This window comes from Centrocercus urophasianus, unplaced genomic scaffold, assembly GCF_019232065.1.
Source record: "Centrocercus urophasianus isolate 14NV4802_14NV808 unplaced genomic scaffold, USGS_Curo_1.0 seq_11, whole genome shotgun sequence".
In the NCBI taxonomy this organism is placed as follows: domain Eukaryota; kingdom Metazoa; phylum Chordata; class Aves; order Galliformes; family Phasianidae; genus Centrocercus; species Centrocercus urophasianus.
The window spans coordinates 58726360-58744935 of record NW_024884253.1 but is presented as its reverse complement, the minus strand read 5'-3'; the positions used below and the strand labels follow the sequence as shown (position 1 = coordinate 58744935).

The following is an 18576-nucleotide window of genomic DNA, read 5'->3' as shown; positions in this document are numbered from 1 at the left end:
CACCAAAAGCTGTTTAACTGCTCATATCTGAGTTTGATAAATTCAACTGACATTCTAAGCGATAACCTGCAGCCAAACGCTAGATTGTTTTCCTGTGTGTGTTACAGGTTCAATTTTCAGCACTGTGTGCCTATTTTAATCACTGAAAGCCTCCCAAGACTATTACAGCTTGGGGCCAGTTGATGATGTACTGTGAGGGCTAAAATTATTGGTGCAGGTAACTTAGACTGTGGGCTGGCTGTGAAATCAGTGAGGTTTATAGAAACGTGTGGTCTAGGAAGTAATCCCAGATTGCAGTTACAAATCTGTACGTGTGCCCTATGGATACAGAGTGCTTTGCTGATGCCTTGGAATAAAGAATTATTGAATCATAAAATCTCAGAATGGCTTAGGGTGGGAGGGCCCTCAAAGCCCACCAGCTCCATCCCTGTCCATGTGCAGGGCTGCCCCTCATGAGCTCAGCTGCCCAGGGCCCCATCCAACCTGGCCTTGAGTGCCTTCAGGGATGCGGCACCACAGCTTCTCCGGGCAACTGTGCCAGTGCCTCACCACTCTCTCAGTAAAGATTTTTTTTTCCTAACATCTCACCTGATTTTCTTCTCTTTCAGATTAAAATAATTCCCCTTTGCCCTATCACTATCAGATCATGCAAAAAATTGGTTCCCCTTCTGCTTGTAAGCTCCCTTCATGTACTTGATCAGCAGATCAGAAGAATATTCCATCCCTCCTCTGGGCTTAAATTAGACTTTTGCTCTTGTTTTCCCTTCTTGATTCATATTTTAGTAATATTTGTAACCGGAATATTTTTATTAACTGTCTCAGATCTATCTTAATGTATGAAAGAATCTGACTAAATGTTAGAAATATTCAAGGTAAAATTTGAAGGGGGAAGCCAACTGAGTCACAAGACTTAAATCTCTAAATCAGTTAGATATTTTGAAAATGTCTACAAAAGGGATTTTCCCCCAGTGGAGCTAATCCTAATGCTAGATGTTATGTAAAATGAAACAGCAGCAAAAAAGTGTCTTTCTCAGCTTTGTGTTTGAAGACTGAGAAGTTCTCTAAGCTGTTCTCACCTTAGACATTTGCTGTGGCCAAATCAAAGATTATCTTAACAGAATAATGGGAATGTTTTGGGTTGTTTTAGTATTTTTTTGCTCTTTTTCTCAATTAAAAAAAAAAAAAGAAAATTAGTCTAGGTGCAATGTGAAGTTCCCCAGGTCTGCCTAGTGAAGTTTTGCGTTGATGTGAGATCTTAAAAAGAAAAAATTATCTTCAGTGGTCTGTCAGGTTCAATTTATTTGTGAAAATTGACCTGAGGCTCTCTGATTTAGCAAAATCTTGGCTGCTTTGCATGGACAGAGAAGAAGGGGAAAAAAAATTCAAGTGTATTTTTGCTACCTACAGATGTACCCATATAAAGCAGTTCAAGCTGTGTTCCTGGTAGGAAATCATATTCCACAAGGGGCATGGGGCAGAGGTATTGGAAGGATAACTTCAGCTTTCGCAGTTCACATGTGTTCTTCCTTGTGCCAGGAAGCAGATACTTGCAGAAATGTATGTTGCCCCTTTACAGCAGCTTCTGCCACTTATGTACTCTTGGCATGCATTAAAATTATGCTTGTTTGAGCTCCTAAATGTTCAGTGTTTTCCTGAGCTCCAGATTACTGTGGATTGCTGGTCCAAAGAATGGAGAGAGCTGGTTTCTTGAGCCCTAGCAGTATCTCTTGCTTCTTGCTTTTTACTCACTGATGTGAAGACTAAGAGAACAGGTGTCAAAGTGGCTCAGCAGCATCCTTTATTGCAGCATAATTAATTTCATGACTATCTGTGATTTACACTCATTCAGGCAGTATTCATTCCAGGTGGCATTTATTCTCATCTTTTGGAATGAATTTAGGGTGGAATATTATAAAATGCTTTATTTAAGACTAGATATGTTCCATTTATTTGCTTTCATTTCATCACCTTCAGTTTGCAACCAGTGTTAAAAACAAGCAAAAAAGAGAGAATGGGGAGTCAGTGAGAGAAAAGTGACATTTTCATGCCATAAACTAAGCACTTGGAAGTCAACAGTTACGGGATTTAAGGTTAAATCTCACAAAAAAAAAAAAAAAAAAAAAAAAAAGTTTCCCTTCAGTTCTTAAAAGTTTAAGGTAACTAATGCTGAAAATCTCTGGCAGTTTAAAAGTTATAATTAGCCAGTGTAATTTCATTCAGGATCCAGATGAGAAGACTGGAATATTTGATGCTGACAGAGACCCAGTTTTAACTAACTTGGTGAAAGATTAGGTCATGAGAGTGGCTTTGAGTCACCTTGTATTAAGGAAGTGAACTTCTGTTCCTGAGCTATATTGCCCAGGATGGAGATAGAAAAGCAGAGCTGAAATGTTACACCAGTTCAGTCAAATGGTTTGCTATGTAGCATTCATAAGTAGTTTCCTGACTAATATAAATACAGGAAGGCTGAATAGAATTAGTGGTCTAGACATGAACACTACAGATTTGTCAGAGAGAAAACTCAGAGTATTCTTTCATATTCAATTTTGTTATTATCCTCCCACAGCAGACACCTGTGGGGCTGCAAGAATACCAGGCCTTATAAAGCAGGTTCAACTCTGCCTTTGGTAAAAATTATTAATTTCACAAACTTTGCAATTGGCTAAATTTGTGTTAGAGTAGCACTGTGCATACACTGTTGTCACAAGTCTGTCACTATTATACATGTGTTTTTCAGTCTCTGTAGAGGGCCAGTAGCAATGATGGTCCCCGAAAAAATTGTAAAACTCCTTCTTGCTCTGATGAGAATGTTTTCCTACGTGTTCCCTTTTGTCGGATGGTACAAGTGTGCTATGAATTACCCATATCTGACATTTGTGGACTACTCAAGAAATTGCCACTGGTTGCCTAAACAAAAAGAAGTGGGTACCCCATAGAGGTCTAAAATTAGAGGAAAAACTCCTGCTTTATATACACGATAGATTAAATGTTAGCAAAACAATTGTGTAACAATGTGTGGTAGTCAGGAAGTACAAGCAGCTGAAAGGAAAATTATTCCCCCACACTGGTTGTTTTCAGGGCAAGCTAGCCTTTTATCTACCAAATATGATCTCAAATATGATAATTAATCCTTTTGGGGTGGCCAAGAACAAACAAAATTGTACAATAGATGTTTTCTCTTTTCATCTGGAATGATTCTGTAAATTGTGCAGTTGTGTGGAAATCAATAGCTGATCTGCTGGATGGATAAATCCCAATCAACAGATAAACTATAAATGCAGCTACATCACATGGAATTGGGTCAAGCTACATTGGAAGTGGGTCAAGCCTTTAGGAATCCTACTGTTGATTTTAATGAGTGCACAAGGTTTTAAGACCAGCTTACTGGTTTTAATCAGCACTAGCTTATAGTATGATGAATTACTGCTGTATGTGTAAATACTTTAATTAAGCAGTGTTTTATGAAGACAGTCTAGCTGTACTGTTGTAAACTCTGAGCCTGACCCTGCAAAGTTCTGAGTAGGTCCTGAAATGCTACATTGATCAGGCATTCAGGACTGACTTCCAGCTCCTCAAATAATCAAACCTACAATCTGGCAGATAATGTGAGAGACCTAATTTTGCATGTCTTAAATATTCATCTGAGGCTATTTCTATTTTTAATTTTTAAGATATTGTTTTACAGCCTACTTTGATCTCATTGTATGCAGCCAAAACCCTGAACTATTTTTAGTGGTAACTATCCAATTATAGAAAAATATGCTCTTGAGGCATATGAAATACAAATCCTTATTTCCTTGAAGAAATACTAAAATATTCCAAGCATGTCAAAGCCTGCTGCATTGCACACTCCTAGAGATACAAATAAAAAAATGTGTATAGAGTTTAGTATTTGCAGAAGTGGCTGCATAGTACATCCAGTGAATCATAACTCTGTTTCAAGTTCATTTTTGTTTTTTTTCCCAAGCTGTCTGTACTTACCAGGCGAAGAAGATATTCTAAGTTTGGACAAAAAAAAAAAAAAATTGTTTTCTTCAATAACTGAATATTATGGAGTCCACTGAAAAATACTTGAATTGTTTTATCCCTTATGTGGGTTTTAGAATGTAGATCCTCAGGGCCATTTCTCAGACGCTTACCTGATCCTCAACTCACAGTGTGTCTGTATTTACACCTGGAGCTTTTCTGCTATGTGTAAATAACTGAATGATTCATTTACCACAAAGAAAGCACAAAATGACAGTCCAGAAGCTGAAGTATTCATCTACGGGTGAAAGGTGTTTTCAGATCTCTCACACACATTGTTCTGGAGGATTGAAATGCTTTTTGCTGTGTCTTGGAGGAGTGATACACTGACATTCAGCTCAGGGCTGACAATTCCTCTTAGTTGTCACCAAAAAGTACTGGGTAGGTTCTAAGCTGTATTTGCACTGTCAATTATGCCAGTGTTTGTGTCTGACTTTGGTACACAGGTTTTTTGATAAGCCACATCACATTTTTTGCTCAACAAAACTAGAAAAAGAAGTGGAAATTCCTTAACTTGAATTTCAGCAGCCTCTGGCTTTTGGATTGTTCACTACCAGGAGAAGATAAGCAACTAAACTAGTTAAAGTAGTAGGAAATTTCAAGAAATAGCCTAAGACCAAACTTCTCTGTGTAACTGAAGTCAATATTGGCTTCACTCAGTTTCTCTTGTTTGTATGCTGAGATCAGTTGATATAGATTTAACAGACAGCATATATGTTTGGGTTTTTTTGCAAATTTAAGAACTTTTTTGAAATTTTGTGACAATATGTGGGATCCACTTGTCCAAGTTCAGATATTTACATCTGACCAAGTTGTTGCGTCCACTGTAAAGAGGGATACAGATTCTTCCATAATAAAACTTAGACTTATTGCTGAGTATGTACCCACAGTTGAGCAAGAAAATTATGCTCTAAAAATGCCCATTTTCCTAAATACCTTGAAAATGAGCTGGGACAATTTAATTGAGAGGTAGAAGTATGCACTGAGCTCAAACAAGTTTGGAAAGCTGAATCCCTTCAAACCTTTTTCCAAGAAATAGTGTAATAGTTGTGAAAGAGAGGGATTAACCACAATAATGACAATGAGCTAGACAAAGTATGGGTCGGTTTGTATATTTGTATATATTTAAATTTCACAGTGATTTCTCATATAGTAAAGTTTAAGTCGCTAATTTCAGCTACTTTTTTTTTATTGCCTTTAGATCTCACAAAAAATGCTTTGCTGTGGATAAAGAATAAATTAAATATAATGGAATGTGGAAATCTGAGAACCAGGCATCTTTGCTAAGAAAGACTCACATTATTTAGTGCAGACATCTAAGATTAAGTTCATTTTAGAATTCCCCTCAGCACAGGACTCCAAACAATTATATCATCCGTGAATCATGAATCTTTCAGCTTAGACTGTTAACCACAGTACCAGCCTCTGTTGCATTTCTTCACTTTTCAGTGGCTGATCTCTGAATTGGAAGGTCCATCCACTGGTGAAAATAACTTCTATGAAGGTTGATCTTTGATTCTTAGACTGACATTATGGATGGTGGCGAAGAACTTATTTAAAAAAAAAAAAAAATAGTTATGTAACAGATAATGATGTGAGAAAGTATTTTGAATGTGCATTTATGACTTCAAACCTCAGTTATGCTGGAACACAATAGCACAATTGCTGGGCAAGGGACTTCCCAAGAGGTGGAAAAGCAAGGCCTTCTTGTGTGCAGTGGCTTCAGCAGAAGACTGTTGTATCTGAGCAGTTTTGTAGGATGTGTCATCTCATACAGGATACATTTAACACTGTAATGAACTTTATACAGAAATCATTAGTGTGATACCTGGGTTTTGGAAACTTTACAGGCTTCCTGAAGCACTTCTGTGATTGATCAATGCCTTAGACAGACAGCTGTGATTTGACCCCCTTGTGATGCTTGCTATTCAGTGTGCTAAGCCAAATACTTTGCTATTTACAGCCTGGTGGTCTAAGTACAAACATCTAAACATTTGTGCATCTCTCTCATCAGATTCGTTATCAACACAAAATATTTCAACAACTACAGCTTTGCAGTGAACTGTATTACACTGTTTATCTATAACAATGTAACTTAAGTCCTTCTCATCTGCAGAATCATTTCTTTCTAATACATATTTGAATATTTACTAAATTTTACTAAATGTGAGAATCCTGTCTAATACCTGAGAAAGAGCTCTGACTATGTAATCATATAATCATGATATAAAAAAATCATATAATAATTAAAACTTTAACTTGCTTTGATTAATTCATGATTTATTTCCACCCAAAACCAAATATTATGAGAAAATCATAACTTGATTTGGAAATGGTTCTTTTGAAACTGGATATAGACCTCTTTGTTTTATTAGTGATTGCTATAATATATCATTTCAGATTGCTATAGTAATATCATTTTATAATGATATTATACATCTAGACTGAGATGCTTGTAGCAAAAATTAGTTATGACAACTCTGTGCAACTTGGTCTTCAAGAGGCTTGTTTTCTTTCCAACAAAGATATAAATTAGTTATACACAGATACCTCTAAGAAAGTCTCATGAAAGAAGCAAAGAAATTCAAGATTCTTCAAACGGATTTTTCACCAAAATATGTGTACAGTGCTCTCCTGATAATTAAATTATACTGTGTGCTAGGTCAAGGTATAGAATAAATGATTATCATTTGTTTGAAGTGAATGGAAGTTAGATAATTAAGAAGCATATTATTGGGTTTCAGAACAGGTAATTTTGTGTTTAAATTCAATGAATGGTTTGCATGGAGTGTAAAGAGGAAAACTTCTATTAAGAAAAGAGAAGCAGGAAATTGAACTACTTCAAAAGTACTAACTACTGAAAGTAGCAAAGAGCGTACAGGGTAGGTTATAAAATGAATTTAGAAATTTTGTTGGTTTTGGTTTCTTTTCAGTTGGATGTAGATATCTTTCAGTAGTATAGACTTCACAGCATTTTCTATAAAATCTTTCTAAGGTCTGGAAAACCCCGTGAAGGAAACAGAAATCTAGGAACATCATGCATTGAGTTAAACAAAACAAAACAAAAACAAAAACAAAAAAGTTTTTTTATGTGTAAAAAAAAATTACAGTACCACTTTATGTTTTTTGACTGTTTGCTCAGGGAAGGAGTCAACTTTTTACTTGGGTAAATGGGACAAGGGGGAATGGCTTTATGCTCAAGGAGGGAAGGTTTAAATTGGATGTCAGGGGGAAGTTTAAAGAGAGAGTGACAAGTTGCTAGAACAGGTGGCCCAGAAATGCTGTGGATGCCCTGTCCCTGGAGGTGTCCAGGGCCAGGTTGGATGGGGCCCTGGGCAACCTGGTCTAGTACCAGATCTGGAGGTTGATGACCCTGCTTATGGTAGGAGGGTTGGAACTTCGTGACCCTTGATATCCCTTTCAACTGAAGCTACTCTATGATTATTCTATGGGCTTTGGGAATAGACAAACTGTATCTTACCATTCTAAAGTTGCCTAAAGTCTTTATTCTTTGTTATTATTATCTTTATTATCCCCTCTCCTTGTTCTGGTTCCAGTTTCCACTCCTCCAGGAAAATTAGAAGGTGCTAGATGCAGAACAGGTAGCACTGTGGTGATGAGGAATGTGTGGAGTGAAAAAAGACTTTAACTGGAATCTGACAGCCGCTGATTTTCAAACATGCAAGTAGAAGTCCAAACACAAATGTCATAGAAGGTCTTTGATTCTCTAGGCTGCATTTCCTGTTTCTGGATAGCAAGAATATATGACTTCCACTGGAAGCTCCTTTTTAAAAAAAAAGCTCTTACATAAGAAGCAATTGTTCACAAAAAGGCAAAGAGACAAAATCTGTATATGAGTTTAGTTAGCTGCCATCTAATAAAGTTTTGCACTGAGCATGTTAAAATTTGGGGTTAATGCTTCCTGGTCAAATAGATAAATTCTGATAAATATATAGAATGAGAGGCATGGATTACAGTTTCCTTCAATTCATTTTTTTTTCCTGAAACATTCTATAATTTAATTTTCTATTGAATGCTGTGACTAGCATGGGGTTGGCTGCAATGTCTTAGATACATATGCACTGAGATATATATTCACTTGGTTAAAGAAAGATTTAAATCCCCTTCTCAGAGTTTTAATTTGGTTTTGATTTTCAAGGTTGTCACTACTATTTGTAGGACAACTGACTTTGGTAGCTAGCTTATAGTGCTACCTTGCCAGCTGTTTTTGAAATATTTTCTTCCTGGAACTGTTTTTAAAATTTTCTTTTTCCAGATTTCCTCTTGTTCTCATACTCCAAACAAACCTCAGCTTTCTTACTCATCACACACCTACATCTTTGATAATATCTCAGGAAAAAAGGCAAAAGATGGACACATATTTACCTCACTTTAGAAATAGAAGAAATGTTCAAGCTTTTATTCTAGTTGTAATGAAAAATTGATGACATAACTTTTGTTATGTTACTCAATTTTGTGCATCTGCAGGGGTTGTTTAATACAGTCTTTTATGCCCAGCCAATTGTAAAGACTCTGCTGTTCTTCACTGTCATACTGCAAATACAGTGATAAGTAAGAACAATGCATACTTCTGCTTTTCTAGTTTTAATCAGCTTTTCAAGGATTTTTTCCTTATGTTACTTTTCATTGCTACAGGCATATATCCTATACTCTTGAAACAAGCAAATGTTCAGAATAAAATCATCATTGCTATATGCTATCAATTTTTTGGGAAGAACAGTCTTTCAAACTATCTGTACCTACAACATCAACTCTGAGTCTGGTAACTCTTCCATGTGCATACTTAATGTTATGCACAAAATGAAGTTATGCTTACGTAGAAGTGCCCATGTGATCTTGCTGTGCTTTGCCAGGCAATTTCATTCCAGAGCTGTCTGTCAGGTGTATTACATAATTACTTTATATTAATTATTAATGTTTTTATTATTTAGAGCAATTATAATTTAATAGCCTTCCATAGGAGAAATTTCTCTTAATGCAACACTGTTCTCCGTAGCTCCAGAAGAAAAAGTAGAAAATAAGTCAGGATTTGAAATTAAAAAGCCTGACAGTGAAGCTTATTATTCTAGGAAAACACTGAAATGATCATTAAAGATAAAATCAGGGACTATCACTTCAAGACACTTAGTTCTTTATAACCTAATCAGTCTTCTAAACCACTTCCTTCTGTTCTTACTAAAATATATATTGTACCGAATTAGTGCTAAGAAGCGATTACTGTAGTCTCCTTATTCCCCTTTCTGTTTTATTCAGTATTACAAAGGAGTTGCTAGAGAAATAAGTTAAAGCAAGTGGAGGTTCACTGAAATACAAGGAAAATTACATTTTTTGTAACTCTGACATTTAACAAGATTCAGCTGGAGTTGTTTCACTCTCCTGGAATATAAATTCAACTCACCTTTAAAATACATGTTATTTAAACAATATCATTTCCTGAATGAGCATATTTTTGCAAATAGTGAGTTTGTTTCCTCCTGTGGATTTTAGCACCATTAAAGTTTAAAAACAAAGTTGAAGAAATAGTAACAGTGATAAATTTTGATGTTCAAGACTAGAATGCATCCTACTAAAATGTACTTCTAATAACTGAAGGAAGGCAAAGAGTTCTAACAACACGAGGAATGTGTATCAGAGTGAATTCATTCCAATTTAGCTGTTACTAACATCTTACATTTCAAAATAGTTTGGGATTTGTCTTAACGTAAAGCTCACACATGCTTAGGTCCAAAACATAAGGATGTCAAATGGAAATTCAGGAGCTGAGAAATATCAGTGCAGAGGGCTGTGTCACTGGGCTCTACACAGAAGATTTCAAACACTGATTTTTTTTTTTTTCAAACTCTCTATTTATTTTCTAGATTAGCAGACTCCCATGACTGGATCCAGCTTCTGGTTCCACCTCTTAAAGCATGCAAGAATTGAGCATGGTCATTTTTTCCAGCTGACAATATTTTGCAAGATTTCATGTCTGCCAGTGCCTTGGTGCATGAGGCATGATGTTCCTCTACACGTGTGCTTGTGTCCTTGCAACACTCCTCCACCTGGAGGATGCCCAAACTTGTCAAACTTCTATTAGCATCTCAGGAATCATAAGGACAGATATGAAATACAGAATTTGAAGGGGAAATATGTAGCAGCCACTTCTGCTTGTAAAAATACTTGAAGGAGTGCCCCTGAACACACTTTCCTCACCATATGAATTCTTGGGTTTTTTGAGGCTGTGTAACATTATCCTCACTTACTTAATAGTGACCTGATCGACCCTAAATGTAGTAGTGATAAGCCAACTTCTCATGGAAAGCATTGCTTCCTAGGGGTGGGGAAATTCAACCTGTGATCCCCTTTGTCTTCAAGCCCAGAGATAGACTTCTTCTCATGGGAGGTCTGGAGGTTGAAAGACTCGATGTTCATGGCATTTGATGGGTCTTTTTTTGGTGTCTCTCTTGTTCATTTGCACTTGAACCTTAAGGAGTGTTCTCCAGGAATATGGCTACTTGTGTAACTCTTTAGTTTTCCCTATATCCCAGCAAGAGGTCACTTGTATATGCAGGATATTATGCACATGGACTCTTCGCTGCTCTACATTTTTTCCTGAAAAGCTTCCCCTGCTCTTTCTGAATTGAGTTACTAGAATAAACCAGCATGACTGAGTCAAAAATGCCCTATAGGGGAAAAAAACACTGCAGCTGCCCTACAAATTACAAGACAGAAAATAGCATAGATTTCACAGCTTTGTAGATATGTATTCAATTCTGCCTTGATAATCTTATTTTAATCTCAGGAGATGGGTAGCAGGAATGCTGCCTTTGGGTTTGACCCCAAATGGCAGAGAAGACATTCAAAGCTCTTTATGTGCTGCAGTGTTTTCACAGGCCACCTGGTCTAAGGGCGAGTGGATAAGCAAGGACATACTGAGTCGTTCAGATCCTGCAACAGTAAGACACACACCAGCTGCTACTCTCCTCCCATCTGAGGCACGCTAACTGTGCAACTCAAAACTCTATGTAATGAAAAACTTTTAAGGATGCAATATGAAGGAAAGAAGCCACAGCAACTCATTTTTTGACCTCTCAGCTGGAGCAGATGTGCTCCAGCTCCACACATGGCCCACTGTGAGGTTGCTCAGCATGTGCTGAGCACAGTGGAGGAAGTATTGCAGTGACAGATGGTGAGGGAATGCCCTGATCATATAATTAGAGGTGTGAATCCAAATGCATAACTTGGGATAACGGAGCCTTTGTTTCCTCCCTGCTTGGTTATCAGAAAGTGGGAGTGTTTTTTCTGCATGGAAGGAAAATGACCTTGTTTCAGAACACTCTGTCACTTGTCACGTGTATGCAATATAATGGTGATGTTACGCATATGTGTATGGTTATCATCTAAATAACCATTTAGATGATAAAATGGTTAGATGTCTTAGACATCTAACCCTTGAAAGGAAGACTGTTCGGTAGATCTGAGCAGCCTCCAAAAACATAGTGACAAGAAGACAAGAATGACAAGAAAAGCAGCTTTGAGGAAAGAAGCCACCATCCAGGGCTTTCTAAGAAACTGTTGTTGTTATTGTTGTTATTATCATTATTATTAATTCATCTTCTCAGCTGTAAATAATAATCATTACTTCATAATGAAATGAAATTAAAATTATAGCTTGATGAGTAGCATATTTAGATAAGTGTGATGAAACCTTTCTTCTGGACTTCCGGGAGAAAAATTATATGAAATGCTAGACTATCAAATGCTCAGGAGGACAAAAAGTTCACACTGATCTTCTGTCCAAGTTAACCAGAGTATTTTGCTGGGACTGGGTAGGCTATGAGGTCCCTTCCAGTCCAAGCCATTCTGTGATTCAGTGATTCTTTCATTTGCCAAACTGTCCTTATAGTGCATGCCATACATACTGAGACTTGCTTTCCAGGGCACCAAAGAGAGAATAATTGCAATTATTCCTTTTGGATAAGATAATTGGAAATACTACTGGTCTGTCATCTTGAGCTTCTTTGGAACTCTCAAAGACTGTCAAAATTGATACAATGCCCTCCTATGGTTTACTGACTGTTATCTTGAAATCAGTATATGTGGAATTGTGCCTCACAGTGTCCAGTGCTTTAGTGCTCTGAAATCAAACTGAAGAGACAACAAAATGCTTCCCTCACTGGCACCTGCAGCCTGCCACACAGCTCCAGTTTGTCTCTCTCCTGGTGAAACTGACAGACAGGGCTGCTGATTGTGGCCTGGGCTGATGCCAGAGGGGACTTCTCTTCACATCAGTGGTGTCTACAACCAAACCTGTCACTGCCTGGAGGGGCCTTCAAACTATGCAACTTCCTGGGATGTCTTATGGGACACCAGCCGCAGCCTGTACATGTGAGCAGTTTAGTTTCATAGCACATCCCCTCCTTTAAATGGGCTGCTGTGTGCGAGCAAAGATGCTTAAGTACACCACAATTAATAAAATGGTGTTATAATTTAATACTTGAGTAACTCTAAAGTTAGTTTAAATACAAGCCTGTAGTTTTGCACTTTTCCCAGTGTGAATTCTTAAGCACTGAAAAGCACAGTGATTTGGGACTGTGCTGTGACGAAGCTGATTCCAGCTGATACTTGAAATAAACATGTTGAGAGAGATCAACTTTTGTTTGTAGACCACAGTACTCTCAGATAAATGGCCAGATTAAAAAACACAGCTATGTTTCCTGTATTACTTCATAGATCATTAATTTTGGCAAACAGAATGATATATTATGAAGTCTATGAGAAGTTAACCAAATCATTAAAGAGAATGTATGAGAGAGGAAAAAAATCAGTGCCTGGATTGAGTGGTTGTGGCATTTAGAAGTACTAAAACCAAAATTGTGATGTCACGTACAGCCTCATTTCAAATTATCAGCAAATAATACTCTAGGGAGCAGCGAAGAGTCAGTATAGATTTTGTATACCTTGTTCACTACACCAATCATTATACTTCATCAACTGTCTGCCTTCTTTATTTGTTCATATCTTTCCCAATGTCCTGAACGAAAGGTACTGTGATGGTTTTACCGATTCAGATTTAAATGAGTAATTATTTTAAACTCAAAGTCATTACTTTTTTTATTTTGTTATATAGCACTTTGATATGTAATATACAAATACCTAAGATAAATTTAAATCCACATGAACTACATTACTAAATTGCTAAGCAAAGCTAGAAGTCAGTTTAACAGGTAAAACAGGCAGCAAATATACAATACGGAAGATGAAAACAAAAGTTAGAAATAATGAGCAAATTTAATTTTGATAAGCTATTTAGGATGCAGATGGTTGAACTTTTTATGGAAAAATCTTTTTGAGCTATAAAACTGGATGAGATTTTTGATGAGTTCAGAGCACTTAATGTCATTTTATGAACTTGCTTGCTTGCATACTTTTTGTTTCCTGTTGGCTAAATACCATGCTAATGTAGTGAAATAAGCCCACAGATAAGACTTCTTAGCTTTTATCCTGGCTTTATGGCTGACATACACAATTTGGCCTTTGGCTAGCTTAACCTTTCTGTCTGTTTTGCTTTATAGATGAATGCAAGATAGGACTTGAGAAATGGCAATGAAGAGTAATTATCATATAGCATATATACTGTTTTTCTAACAGCATTCTGTATGATGTATAAACTGGAACCCAAGAATTCAGAAAAACAAACAAACAAACAAACAAACTAGACAAAAAGGTCAAATGAGGGAAATTTGGAAACAGCTTTTTAAAGTAGCGACACAGAGGCATTCTTTCGGGTAATACTTCTTTATTGCTTTGTTGAAGTTGAGAAAAACCTAAGTGACCTCTAAAGGAGAAACCTCAGTGACTCCCACCTGGAAAGGTTTTGATATTTGATTTATTAAGTTTACTTTAAAAACTTTTAGTTGTTGGTAAGTGAATGCTAATCACTTACACACTTGCATTTGCAAACTGCAAATGCACTTCATAAAATGCAGCAGTAATGGAAGAAAGTACAAATAATGTCAATTAGACTTTGAGGTCCTTAATTACCTTTTAGAGTGACGAGGTTTGGGAGCCAACAGTAATGCTAGGGCAGACCTGTAAGTCCATCTTTATCCTGCTGGACTATACACATTTTTTACATGATCAACTAGACAAAAATTCATTAAATCATGCAAGTAGCAATGTACATCCTTCTGTAACCCCCTAGGAAACTGCTTTATTTCAGAGTGCCCAGGCTGAGGGAGCTGGGTACAGGCTGAGGGAGCTGGGCATGTTCAGCCTGGAGAAGAGAAGGATGTGGGGTGACCCAATTGCAGCCTTTCAGTACGTAAATGGAGCTGATAAACAGGAGGAGAATCAACTCTTTGAAAGGGCAAATAACAACAGGACAAAGGGAAATGGTTTTAAGTTGACAGAGGGAAGATTTAGGTTAGATGTCAGGGGGAAGTTCTTATGAGAGTTGAGAAGTGCAGGAACAGGCTGTGAATGAGGTTGTGGATGCCCCATCCCTGGAGATGTTCAAGGCGAGGTTGGACTGGGGCCCTGGGCAGCCTGGTCTAGTATTAAATGAGGAAATGGAGAGGTTGGTGGCCCTGCCTCTGGCAGGGGGTTTGGAGATTCATGATCATTGAGGTTCCTTCCAACCCGGGCCATTCTGTGATTCTGTGATTATTGTAGGCATAAATTATACTGGTGATTATATAGATGTGAACATTTTTATATTGATTTAACTACATCACAACAAGAGTTATATGTACCATTTCAGTATAAGCACCATACTGAAAGGTGCATAGATACATACAAGCGCTACATTGTTAGGAGTTAGCCACTGTTGTCTCCATGGAAGAAAGCAAAGAAAGCACATCTGTCCCACCTCTTTTGCATTGCAAGAAATTAAGAAAGATTCCTCATGTTTTCTGTCTCCTTAAATACCTCTCTCTAAAAGCTATTTTCATAACATGTGAATAAATGCATAAGAAAGTGTAACAGAAATGGAAATTATGACATATAGAAGAAAGAACTGCAATTAAACATAGACTCATCTAGAAATTCTCCATGTAAGTGGTTATCAGTCATATTGGCAATCACAGTACTCTTGTGCATTTTTATAAGTTTGTTCACTTGATGTCCATTACAGGAATATTTTTGCTTTCATTAGACAAGAACGTTTAATGATCTGTTATGTAATTAAATATCAGTTGTATTACCTTTATGAAATGTGGCCCAGTTAATTAAGTGGTAGTGTGTCAATTTTTCCACAGTTGCCTAAAGTGGGCTATAAAATTCCGTAATAACACATGTCAAAGAAAGAATTCTAATTGACTCTTAAGAGTAGTTCAATTCTTAGTTGGCAAAAGGCTTTCACGTTGGTAATAAATGTAATCTATTCTGTGACAATTATTTAACAGCAAGGATTAGTTGCTAATAATTCTTCTAGACGTAGTTTGCAGTGACATATTTCTGGGCAAGTTTTCTCTGAGTTGGTTAGTTGCTAATGTTTTCTTCTGTTCTTGTGTGAAAGAACAGCTGCAGATTCAAATTCTAAAATGAATTTGCTATTGCAGCATTGACAAACATCTCAGAAAATATATTCTCTCTCATTTTTTGTTTCCTATTTTATTCTGAGCAGGAGAGATTCAATATGGTCTCTTTATTTTGAGTATGGAAGAGAAACAAGTTTAAAATAATGTAAATACTGAAGAATAAGTACACGTTGTATTCTGGATATTGTGTAAAAGCACTTGGTGTATTTATTTGAAGGAGTTCCACTTCTCCTTGTCTTGTTGTTGAACACATAAATTTTGATACAGAAGAGCTTAAGCATAAGATCAGCATACTGACTTGAATCATTCAGAATTTCTAAAGGAAACCTGATGGAATGGCATAGAGAGAAGCGGAGCCTGCAGTTCCATCCTTATCTGTATTGGCCTACACAAAAGAGCTGCAAGACATACTGCTGACTCTCTACTTCCTTTAAGATTTGGAAGAGACTTTCTCACTGGACAGTTTTTGGTGTTTGGGGACTGAAAACTCAGCAGCTGTAGATGTGTTTTCTACACCAGCACTCCTGTAAACATATCACAATATGACGACTTCATCTTTCCTGCCAATGAAAACAGGAGTTTATTTTCCTTATAGACTACCTTCCACTGAATGCAAATACTTAAGATATCAAGAATCTTCATGGCATCTCTTGACCTCAGTAAACCTCAATGTACACTATATGAACGGTCCTTTTCCCTTATTCCATCACTGTTAATGTGTTTCCTCAGTACTAAGCACTCTGTACTTTTTACACTCTTGGTTATATAAATCCCAAAGACTCTTCATCTCCGGCTTTATACACAATGGAAATTCACTTCTCCAGATATCTCTACTGATCTCCATTCTTATTAGGGCTAGCTCCTGCAAACTAATCTAACAAGTTTCGGCCTACTTTAAGTTGTTATACTAGATTACACTTACCATCATAGGCATATCCTCCGTGTTGTTTTTACTTGTGAAGGAAGCTGTGTAAGAATTTATAAACGTTGAAAAGCAGTGGCATTGTAGGTCATATCACAGAATTCTCCCTTTCAGTACCTTAATCAGTGAGCATATGTTTAGGCTGTCATTCGTGTATTTTTCCCTACTTATTACGTGCATCCTTCATATAAACAAATCCCAGTAACTGCCTCATATAAAAATAGATGTGGAACAATTACTCTTCTCACTCTTCATTAGTCTGTTGCTGTAAGGTTGTGGCTAGATTGGCACTAAGGTGCATGTCCTCTTCATCTGGTGTAAGTAGATGATGTGGACTGTCTGGCATCAAATGTGCAAATTGATATAGGTACACAGTCTGAGGTTTGTCTTTCTAATTTCTAACTTTTTATTTTGGTTTTTTTTTTTTAAGTTTTAGACACATAGATTGTAACTTTAATAAAGACAAAAGGCTACTAATAAAGACAATAGTGAATTTGTTCAGGTTTTAGCTGTAACCATTTTTGTATTCAGATGACAGCTGTGCAGGTAACATTCTTTGAGACTAACAAAGATTTATATATGTGTGTCTCCCAAAGAATTTTCAGGCTGTGTCAGGAAGCACCAACTGTTCTTAACTGTCTACATAATTCTACATGCAAAATAAGTTGTTTTTATGGGCAGGCCTTTGGAAACTGCTGCTGAAAACCAGGAGATTGCGCTTTTATGTCAAACTAGTCTTAGGACCTCTCTAAGAATGTCCAATGCTCATGTGAAAGGTGTATCAGTTTCCAGAACTGCAATCTCTAATTTATGGGAGTATAGCAAATGCCTGTGTTTCTCTGCTGAATTTGCAACCCAGTGTACAATTGTGCATAAACAATTTTAACAATAGGTAATACAGTTTATATAAGGAAAACTTTTGCTTCCTGTGAGCTTTCAGACTAACATTAATCAGCCAGCAGATTTTGCTGAAATGGAGCTAGCTGCTCCATTCAGCAGAGATGAAGAGTGCAGAATTGCTTTGAGTGAGAAAGGAGGAAAGGTTAATATGGATCTGTTGGGTAAAATACAGTCTTTTCAAATTGGGCACCCAGTTCATGATCATCAGCTCCCAGAATCAGTGTCACAAATAGGGTCATAGCTCAAAATTTACATGCAAATAGGGCTGTGCACGCCCAGAGATAGAGGCCCAAAGGAAAATTTTTGGCTGCACTGAGCCAGCTCAAAGAACACTGTAACCAATGTGCCTGTTGTTTGCTTTTTTTTTTTTTTTTTTTTTTTTTTTTTTTTTTGTTTCACACCAAAATTTCAATGTTTTCTGTGTAAAATTGACAATTTAGTAAGTTTCTGTCCTTCTCTATAGTACTAAAAAAACTGACAAAAATAGCAGAAATTAATTGGTGCCAGATGTCATCAAAAGGCTGGGACTAATGTTTACCTGCAACAGTAGCTAAGGCAGTATCTGAACATATTAAGTTGCTATATCTACACTAGGTACAAGAAAATCAAATATATGATAATTAATCATAAAATGCACATGAAAGTAACAGTAAACATTTTAGCTCAATTGCAATTTGAGTTTGATTAAATAATGCAGTATGTTTTTCAGTCATTGTACTAATGAGTTGCTAATTCCCAGTCAGAGTAAGAGATTAGATTCCCAGTTACCTATTAACTAGCCAGGCTACTCCATACAGGCTGGAGCCTGTAACTTCCCTGGGAAATGCCTCACTAAAGCAAGATAAGGTGGCTGTTCAAATGAGAGCGGAACATGTGATTTCGCTGTATCTGATCTCTCAACTAAGTGTCCCACTCAGCATGAGCCAGTAAGTAAGCATGTGATCTTATAGCTGAAGATGTCTATGCCCAGTAACAACAATTTCCTGATTATGTAAATAAGTTCTTAAAAATCCGTTGCATTTCTTCAAAATGAATCAGAAATATTTCTTTTAATGATGTTAGCTGACTGGCATTCTGCTTTAATAATTCATGCACTTCAAGCATATTTCTCTTCGTTTTGACACATTGTCAAAAAGAAGGCAAAATCAGTTAAATAATTGAGAACATGTGAGCTGCCATAAACAATCG

At 36.8% G+C, this 18576-nt stretch overlaps 1 protein-coding gene across 1 annotated transcript in view; it reads left to right on the top strand.

Moving 5' to 3' along the window:
* The window catches only part of GABBR2 (gamma-aminobutyric acid type B receptor subunit 2), a 445157-nt gene that overhangs the window by 267845 nt on the left and 158736 nt on the right, over positions 1-18576 (top strand). The gene's annotated exons all lie outside the window — the stretch shown is intronic.